The sequence below is a fragment of the Rhinopithecus bieti genome, unplaced genomic scaffold (genome assembly GCF_001698545.2).
Source record: "Rhinopithecus bieti isolate Rb0 unplaced genomic scaffold, ASM169854v2 scaffold_20892, whole genome shotgun sequence".
In the NCBI taxonomy this organism is placed as follows: Eukaryota; Metazoa; Chordata; class Mammalia; order Primates; family Cercopithecidae; genus Rhinopithecus; species Rhinopithecus bieti.
In genome coordinates this window covers 3,000,540-3,010,254 of record NW_016810602.1, presented here as the reverse complement: position 1 = coordinate 3,010,254, position 9,715 = coordinate 3,000,540, and the positions used below count along the sequence as shown (strand labels likewise).

At 41.3% G+C, this 9,715-nt stretch overlaps 1 pseudogene; it reads left to right on the top strand.

Annotated features, from left to right (window-relative positions):
* Window positions 1-6,629: 6,629 nt before the first annotated feature.
* Window positions 6,630-7,639, top strand: LOC108542419 (eukaryotic translation initiation factor 2 subunit 2 pseudogene; annotated as a pseudogene).
* The last annotated feature ends 2,076 nt before the right edge of the window (window positions 7,640-9,715 follow it).

The following is a 9,715-nucleotide window of genomic DNA, read 5'->3' as shown; positions in this document are numbered from 1 at the left end:
GCCCCGGCCCCACCCGGGCTCCCTGAGGGGCCGGGCTGCGCTGTTCAGACCAGAGCGCATCCGGCGGCTGCTTGGCGTTGAGGATCCGCAGGCGGCCGCTTTGAGGTCCCCGGTAATAACCACCAGCAGGCGTCGCGGCGCTAGTCTGGTGGGACGCGGCGTGTTTCCCTGCTCTACCTTCAGCCCTTCTTCCACGCTGGCTAGTGTCGCCGGATTCCCTCAGCCAGACGTTGACTTGAAGAGGCCACGATCCTGGTGCCAGCTTGTGCAATGCCTGTGACCAAGCAGCCGGACATTCTGCTGGCACAGAACCAAATGGTGAATGATCAATGAAGGCGAAGCAACCACGATGAGTCCGGAATCATTCGACTCAAGTAATAAGTAATTACAGAGCTGTCCCAGGCGACTGATGTTCGGAAAACCACGTGCCAATTGACCAGTGTTGGCAAGACTACATGTAGATCCCAAGACAGGGCCAGGTGATATTAACAGGTGTGGTCTGCAAAAGAAAACCCAGCCACCTACAAATTCAAAATACTGTGTCATTTATCAAATATTATGGTATATGTTAAGGGAGCACAGGTGTTCTTAAGTGTAAAATTTCCTTTTCATAGATTCTAATACCTAGAGGGCTTGCACAGAATAAATGTAGAGAATGAATACAGTATATAGATTTTTAAGTTTGATAACGTTAATTTAAACGCTTAACTTCCCTGTCTCACAAGTTACCAACTTGACTTCTAGCTAGAGCAGTTTATAAGGTCTCTGGACTCCTCAAGTCAGGTGAATGTCTTTTATGTATATCTGGAGAGAGAGAGATGAGACAGTCTCGCTATATTGCCCAGGCTGGTCTCCAACTCCTGGGCTGAAGTGATTCTCCTGCCTTGGCCTCCCAAAGTGCTGGGTTTACAGGTGTGAGCCACCACACCCGGCCATGGTCAGGTGAATGTCTGTAATTAAAGGATGTGAACTACTTCCAACAAACAGGCTTGAAATTGCCCCATGCCTTTAAGACACCAGAAATGTTTTCCTTCAGGCGTGGTAGTTAACGCCTGTAATCCCAACACATTGGGAGGTCGAGGAGGGAGGATGGCTTGAGTCCAGGAGTATGACAACAGCCTGGGCAACGTAGGGAGACCCCACCTCTACAAAAAATGAACAAAATTAGCCGGGCAGGGCTGGGCGCAGTGGCTCACGCCTGTAATCCCAACACTTTGCAAGGCCGAGGCAGGCGGATCACCTGAGGTCGGGAGTTAAAGACCAGCCTGACCAACATGGAGAAACCCCCTCTCTACTGAAAATACAAAATTAGCCGGGCGGGGTGGCGCATGCCTGTAATCCCAGCTACTCGGGAGGCTGAGGCAGGAGAATTGCTTGAGCTCTGGAGGCGGAAGTTGTGAGCCGAGATCGCGCCATTGCACTCCAACCTGGGCAACAAGAGTGAAACTCTATCTCAAAAAAAAAAAAACACAAAAGCCAGACATGGTGGCCCACACCTGTAGTCCCAGATAACTGGGGGACTGAGGCAGGAGGATTGTTTGAGCCCGGGAGGTCAAGGCTGCAGTGAGGCCTGATTGTGCCATTGCATTCCAGCCTGGGTAACAGAGTGAGACCCTATCTCAAAAAAAAAAAAAAAAAAGAAAAAGAAAATATTTTCATTTCCCAGGGACAGGTACTCTCCTCCTCCCACTCCACTTGCTAGGCTGTGGCCATAGAAATAGGAATAAATCATCACCCATGCTCTCAAGTTGTTCACAATATAAAAGGGAGATAAAGACAGGACTACTTCTAGAGTACGAAGCAGATGGCAAGTGTAAAACAGAGACATAAACAGCATGCCTTGGAAAGGAGAAGGACAAGTTTGACTAGGAACGGAAGAAAGGTGTTAGAAGGTGATCCTGTTGAGCTGGATTGTTTTACAGAGCAAAATATGAATAGGTGAAGAAGCCCATTTTGGGAAGAGAAAGTGAAAGAAGATAGTGATAGGCAAAAATGTATTTGGTAAACAATAGTCCATAGAGACCAGGTGCAGTGGCTCACTCCTTTGATCCCAGCACTTTGGGAAACTGAGGTGAGAGGATCACTTGAGGTCAGTGGTTTGACACCAGCCTAGGCAACATGGCAAGACCCTATCTCTACAAAAATATTTTCTAAAAAATTAGTAGGGGCCTGGTGCAGTGGTTCATACCTGTAATCCCAGCACTTTGGGAGGCCAAGGCTGGTGGATCACTTGAGGTCAGGAGTTTGAGACCAGCCTGGCCAACATGGTGAAATCCCATCTCTATTAAAACTACAAAAATTAGCCAGGCATGGTGGCAGGCGCCTGTAATCCCAGCTACACAGGAGGCTGAGGCAGGAGAATTGCTTGAACCTGGGAGGTGGCAGTTGCAGTGAGCCAAGATTGTGCCACTGCACTCCAGCCTGGGCAATAGAGCTAGACTCAATCTCAAAAATAAAGAAAAATAAAAAAATTAGCTGAGTGTGATGGCACATGCCTATAGTCCTTGCTACTCTTAAGGCTGAGGTGGAAAGATTGCTTGAGCCCAGGAGTTAGAGGTTACAGTGAGCTACAATTTGTACCACTGCACTCCAGCCTGAACAGCAGAGTAAGACCTTGTCTCAAACAGTAAAAATTTAAAAATGAAAAAACAAAAGTAGCTTATAGCATAGAGTAGCAAGGGTGATTGGAAGTGGGATTACAAAGGGAGGATAGTATTAATTTGTAAATCCTTGAATACCAAAGTGATTTAATTTTGTAGACAGTGGGAGCCATGGAAGGCTTTTAGGCTAGGGAGTGACACCATTAGAACTGTGTTTTAGAAGGATAACTGGGAAAGAAATCAAGACGAATTGTCAGAGGTCAGAGAGTGAAGGCTAGGTAAATAATTAGAAGATTATTGTAGTCATCAGGTGAGAAATAATGAGAGCCTGAACTAGGACCTTGGTCCTGGGGGGTTGGAAGGGAGGGGATAGATTTGAATGAGATTTTGGAACTAGGAAAAAATTAAAATGTTTCATTTGAATTCATAGGACTACAGGAGGCAAATATTAGTCCATTCCTGGTTGGAACAAACTTGTGTCTAATTTTTTTTGTTTTGAGACAGAGTCTTGCTCTGTCACCAGGCTGGAGCACAGTGGTGCGATCTCAGCTCCCGGCAACCTCTGCCTCCTGGGTTCAAGCGATTCTCCTGCCTCAGCCTCCTGAGTAGCTGGGACTACAGGTGTCCGCCACTACGCCCAGCTAATTTTTTGTATTTTTAGTAGAGACAGGGTTTCACTGTGTTAGCCAGGATGGTCTCAATCTCCTGACCTCGTGATCTGCCTGCCTCAGCCTCCCAAAGTGCTGGGATTACAGGCATGAGTCACCGAGCCCGGCCAACCCTTGTATCTAATATTGAAGCATTAGCAATGTAGTGAAGGATAGAAAACATGAGAAAAATATACAAACATATTAAAAGAAGGTGTAAAGCCAGGTATACTAAACAGCTCTGGAAAATGAGACAAAGTAATCACTCCGTGGAGTAAGCAGAGAGGTGGCATTGGATTCTCTATGAATGGTTCTGTGAAACAGATGATTCGTTGGCATTTGAAGACAAGGAGCATCTTGGTTTATAGAGAGAAGGGGAGAACAGCGTCAGGCTGAGGGATTGTGTATGTGCTTTTCTGTCAAAATAATTTGTTTACAAGGGAATTATTCAGATTCATCTGAAGAATTTCCTATTCTAGGGACTGTTTATCCCAGAGATGGCAGAGAAAGAGGAAAGTATGTAAAACAAAGTAGAGGTGATCATTATATCACATGGCTGATTTATGAGTCCTTTAGCACTGGTATATTTTGTCAGAATGCAATATTCTCTTTAACAGTAGTGGGAACAAAGATGATAGAGAAATGGAAATTTGACCTATAACTGCACTAAACAGGAAAAATAATACAAGCTGACAGAACTTGAAGGAGCTGACACTGGTGCAATACATCATTGTTAATGAGCGGGACATGGTCTTACCTACATACCAAAGAGCCATGGTATAAAGAATAGTAGTTTGGGTGGTTTCTATCCATATTCCCTCTGAAATTTTTCTAATAGAATACCTTAAAATTTAGTTGAAATTTAACTATAGGCCAAGCACCGTGGGTCATGCCTGTAATCCCAAAATTTTGGGAGGCCAAGGCAGGAGGATTGCTTGAGGCCAGGAGGTCAAGACCAGCCTGGGCAATGTGGTGAGACCCTGCCTCTAAGAAAAAGAAAAAAGTAAAAAGAAAACAAAAAAAATTAACTATATTAAAATATTCAAATATAAACATTCTATGGCAAGTATTTTATCACAAAGCATAACATTTTAATTTTTTAAATTTTGTTTATTTTCTCCATTCTCTCAGAATGTGAATAAACATTTTTTTGAAGAAAAAATATTGCTGCCAAGTAGGGATGTACTACCTGGGTATGATTCAGTGTCTTTCCTGCAAAAGCCAAATAAAGATATCCCATGATATGAGAACTGTGTCATATCCATGCTTCATAATTAACATGTTGATTTTCTTATATCCTTCTCTGTGCTTGAGTTTATTTTATTTTATTTTATTTGAGATGGAGTCTTGCTCTTTCGCCCAGGCTGGAGTGCAGCAGTGTGATCTTGGCTCACTGCAAACTCCACCTCCTGGTTTCAAGCAATTCTCCTGCATCAGCCTCCCAAGTAGCTGGGATTACAGGAATGTGCCACCACACCCAGCTAATTTTTGTATTTTTAGTGGAGACGCGGTTTTTGCCATGTTGGCCAGGCTGGTCTTGAACTCCTGACCTCGTGATCCACCTGCCTCAGCCTCCCAAAGTACTGGGATTATAGGTGTGAGCCACCTCGCCTAGCCCTCAGTTTAATTTTATACATTAGTAAAATTTTTTTGACATAGATATTCTATAAAGGTAAAATGTTGCTGTCATTTCTAATGTAACTTTCATAAAAGTAGTAAGGAAACAATATGCAGTCTTAGCTAACTTGGACATTTTACCTTCCATAGGCAAATTAAATTTGTACCTTATTATGTTGGATTGAGATAAATCACTGATTCAACTACTTTTACAATGAGGTCAAAGAACTTTATCTTTAGAAATATACATTCTAAGTAATCTATGTTTACAACTATTTTACTTAACAAAATTATAATATTCATTTTAAACTGAATATTTATTGTCATTAACTTGTTTTCTTTTGCCTATCTGGAACCTAATTTAATTTTTTATTATTAAATGATAAAATGTATATATTGCAAACTATTTGCCATAAATTGTTAATATTATAGTTTTTTTTTTCTTTGAGACAGTCTCGCTCTGTCACCAGGTTGGAGTGCAGTAGTGCAATCTTGGCTCACTGCAGTCTCCACCTCCCGGGTTCAAGCGATTCTCCTGCCTCAGCTTCCCAAGTAGCTGGGATTACAGGCATGTGCCACCATGCCCAGCTAATTTTTGTATTTTTAGTAGAGACGGGGTTTCACTATGTTGACCAGGATGGTCTCGATCTCCTGACCTCATGATCTACCCACCTTGGCCTTCCAAAGTGGTGGGATTACAGGCATCGTGCCCGGCCCATTATAGAATTGTTTTATTTTTATTTTTTTAGGGACCAGGTCTCACTATGTTGCCCAGGCTAGTCTTGAACTCCTGGCCTTAAGCAATCCTGCCTCACCCTCCCAAGTAACTGGGATTATAGGTGCAAGCCATAGCACTAGGCTATTACTAGAATATTTGTGATATGTTGATATCAGTAATAGTACATTATGGGCATCAATAAATATTCATTATGAATAAGTTATTTTTGAAAAATTAAACCTATGTTAATTAAATTCTTTATATATACACCTAATGATTTTATCCTGCATCTTTGGTTAGTTTTATTATATTTCTCAAAAATAGGATTTCCTCTGAATTCTCAAAAATCTCTGTGATAGCACAAATGTAAATAAAATGTGTGATGTATATTAATAAAATTTTATCATTAATGGATAATGAGTTTTCTATCTTCTAAGGTTTCTATGCCTCAACGTTTAAATCACCTTCTCCCAAGGTAAAATTCTAAGGGAAAGTACCTTACACAGAAATGGTCCAAAAGTATCCCAGGCAAAAAGCAAAAATAGAACAAAATAAATGAATGATAATAAATGGCCCCATCACCCGCTTTATTTCTAGCCCACATAGGCTGAGCTGACCGTGGAATTCTTCCTTACCATAGAGACCATTTATATTGTTTTCCTTTACCCAAACTCTAATTTTTTTTAAGAAAATTACTCCCTAAGACATTTTTCCTCTTTCCTTGTTAACAATTCTCTTCTCAGTCCTATTTTTCTTGTTCTTAAAATCTGACTGGGCCGGGCATGGTGACTCACACCTGTAATTCCAGCACTTTGGGAGGCCAAGGACGGCGGATCACCTGAGGTCAGGAGTTCGAGACCAGCCTGACCAACATGGAGAAACCCCCGTCTCTACTAAAAATACAAAATTAGCCGGATGTGGTGCCGTATGCCTGTAATCCCAGCTACTCGGGAGACTGGGGCAGGAGAATGGCTTGAACCCGGGAGAGGGAGGTTTCGGTGAGCCGAGATCGCTCCATTGCACTCCAGCTGACCCATCTGACTTCCGGTCCGTGCTGAGCTCACTCAAACTGCAGCCATGTCTGGGGACGACATGATTTTTGATCCTACTAAGAGTAAGAAGAAAAAGAAGAAGGCTTTTATGTTAGATGAGGAAGGGGATACCCAAACAGAGGAAACTCAGCCTTCAGAAACAAAAGAAGTGGAGCCAGAGCCAACTGAGGACAAAGACTTGGAAGCTGATGAAGAGGACAATAGGAAAAAATATGCTTCTGATGATCTAGATGACTTGAACTTCTTTAATCAAAAGAAAAAGAAGAAAAAAACTGAAAAGATATTTGATATTGATGAAGCTGAAGGTGTAAAGGATCTTCAGATTGAAAGTAGTGTTCAAGAATCAGCTGAACCAGAGGATGACCTTGACATTATGTTTGGCAACAAAAAGAAGAAAAAGAAGGTCAAGTTCCCAGATAAGGATGAAATACTAGAGAAAGGTGAGACTCTGGAAGATGAAGACAGCAAAAAAGATGATGGTGTGTCATTCAGTAATCAGGCCCTGCTTGGGCAGGCTCAAAAAGAGACTACACATATGAGGAGCTACTGAATTGAGTGTTCAACATCCTGAGGGAAAAGAATCTAGATATGGTTGCCAGGGAAAAAAGGAAATCTGTCATGAAACCTCCACAGGTCGTCTGAGTAGGAACCAAGAAAACTTATTTTGTCAACTTAACAGATATCTGTTAACTATTACATCATCGGCCCAAACATCTTGCGTTTTCGTTGGCTGAATTGGGTACAAGTGATTCTATAGATGGTAATAACCAACTTGTAATCAAAAAAGATTCCAACAGAAATAGAGAAAATGTCTTGAGAAGCTATAACAAGGAATATGTCACTTGTCACACATGCCAATCACCAGACGCAATCCTGCAGAAGGACAGGCGATTCTATTTCCCACAGCGTGAAACTTGTCATTCTAGATGTTCTGTTGCCAGTATCAAAACCGGCTTCCAGGCTGTCACTGGCAAGTGAGCACAGCTCTGTGCCAAAGCTAACTAATTTGCTAATCACTGATTTTGCAAAGCGTGTTGTGGAGATGTGGCTGGACAGGTTTGCCATTACAGTGGATATACTGTTGTATTAAAAATAAGACAAAAAAGCTGCCAAGTTGTTTGGTGAGTGGTTGGTTGGTCTGAAATCCTTGCAAGATGCTGATGCTCAAGCTGTTGACATACTCATTGCCTACTTAGTAACTATCAGAGAAAAGTGATATGGGGTAAGCAGGTGCTTTTTAAAAATCATTCATAGACTTCTGTAAAATGCAAGGTAAATTAAAGTTATTATAACAGTGAAAAAAAATCTGATTGATGCCTTTTTTCCCCCCAACAATGATTGGAAATATAGATGTCTTACTGGTTCAAAAGATTTTTTTTTTAAGTTCAGGTCTTGAAATCTCCAGTCACATCTGCACATTCACCATTTAGACATCTTAGTAGGTGTTAGTTTGCCCCTAATATTTTGATGTTTATAATAATGAATATACTAGAGTAAATTCTCAATCAGAATGGAATATTCTAAGTGTTACAACTCTTTTAGAATTTGCCCATCAGACTTTACGGTGCTTACCAGAAAGCTCCCCCGGCCACCCTGCAAAAAAAAGAGAATGGAATATTCTAGTTAATTAAATTTTCTGAAGAATGTAAACTTTTAATAAACTTTAGTCCTTGGTGAAAATCATTATAAAATGTATTTAATATATTTTTGAATACCTATTTTTGTAAGTATACTATCATTTACAGGCGTTTTGCATATTTTTTGTTTTGTTTGTTTGTTTATTTATTTGTATAGAGAGAGGGTTTCACCATGTTGCCCAGGCTGGTCTCCAACTTCTGAGCTCAAGCCATCCACCGGCCTCTGCCTCCCCAAGTGGTGGGATTATAGGCGTGAGCCACCAAACACGACCCATCTTAACCTTTTTAACAACCTATCATTTTTGTGTGTAGATATTTGAGGACTTTCATGACTTTTAAGATCAAGATGAGAAACAGACTCAAATATTTGTGGAGCTGGAAGGGGCTTAGAGGTCATCTTCTTAATTTCCTCATTTTATGAGAGTCACTCAGTTTATTAATGTGGTATTTGCTGACTGTGCTAGGTTCTTGGAGATGCAGTGTTAATAAGATAGAGCTCCTGCTTTCAAGATGCTTGTGTCAAATAGTCTTTGAGAGTGCTATCCTTCTAGGTTCCAGATTAGACCACGTGTTGTCTTTTTAGCTTTCCTTCTCTGAATTCCCTCACCCATTCTTCATTCCCACTGCTACCACCCTAACCTAAATTCAGTTAAGACAAGGAAGGAGTATTCTAGGAAGTGATTTAAGATTTCTTTGTTATAAAGTGAGATTTCAGAAGTCATAGTTGAATCTGTACAAGAAACCTATAATGGCTGCTTCAAATAAAACGAATTCTATGTTTAGCTTTTTGGTCCATCATAATCACTTCCTACCCTAGCAATTCATGCTATTTCCTATGGGAACAAGGACTCAGCCTTGTCCTCCAATCAGACTTGTCTTTTCATTCATAGACTACCTACATCACTAACTCAAGGCTTCTTTCCCCTACCTGGAACAATGGCTTTCTATCCTACCTAACTATATCATCCCCTGTATTTAAGGTTTATATCTTTCATATAATACCGAAGAAAATGGGCACCTGTGATGATCTTGCTAGAACTCTGTGGAATACATTCCTCTGGGTAACCACAGATTGGGTTCCCACCCTCTGCTGGGCCAGGGAGTGGGTTCCCTGAGATTTTTGTACTTTCAGACAGTGAGAGATTGGGGTGGTTTCTCTCCAATGGTTAAAACTTTTAAGTCTAAACTTAGAAACATAGTAGACATATGTCCTACCTTTAGAGAAAGCTGGTTAGTGGTGAGAGAAAGTGAAACTGCCATACCAAAAGCAACAGATACAAGACTTGGAAAGACTCCTAACAAGGTTCGGGCCCCTTGTTTCATCTCTGCAGCCCTGCCTTTTGTTTGTTTGTTTTTTGTTTTGTTTTGTTTTTGAGACAGGGTCTCGCTCTGTCACACAGGCTGGAGTGCAGTGGCTTGATCATGGCTCACTGTAGCATCAACC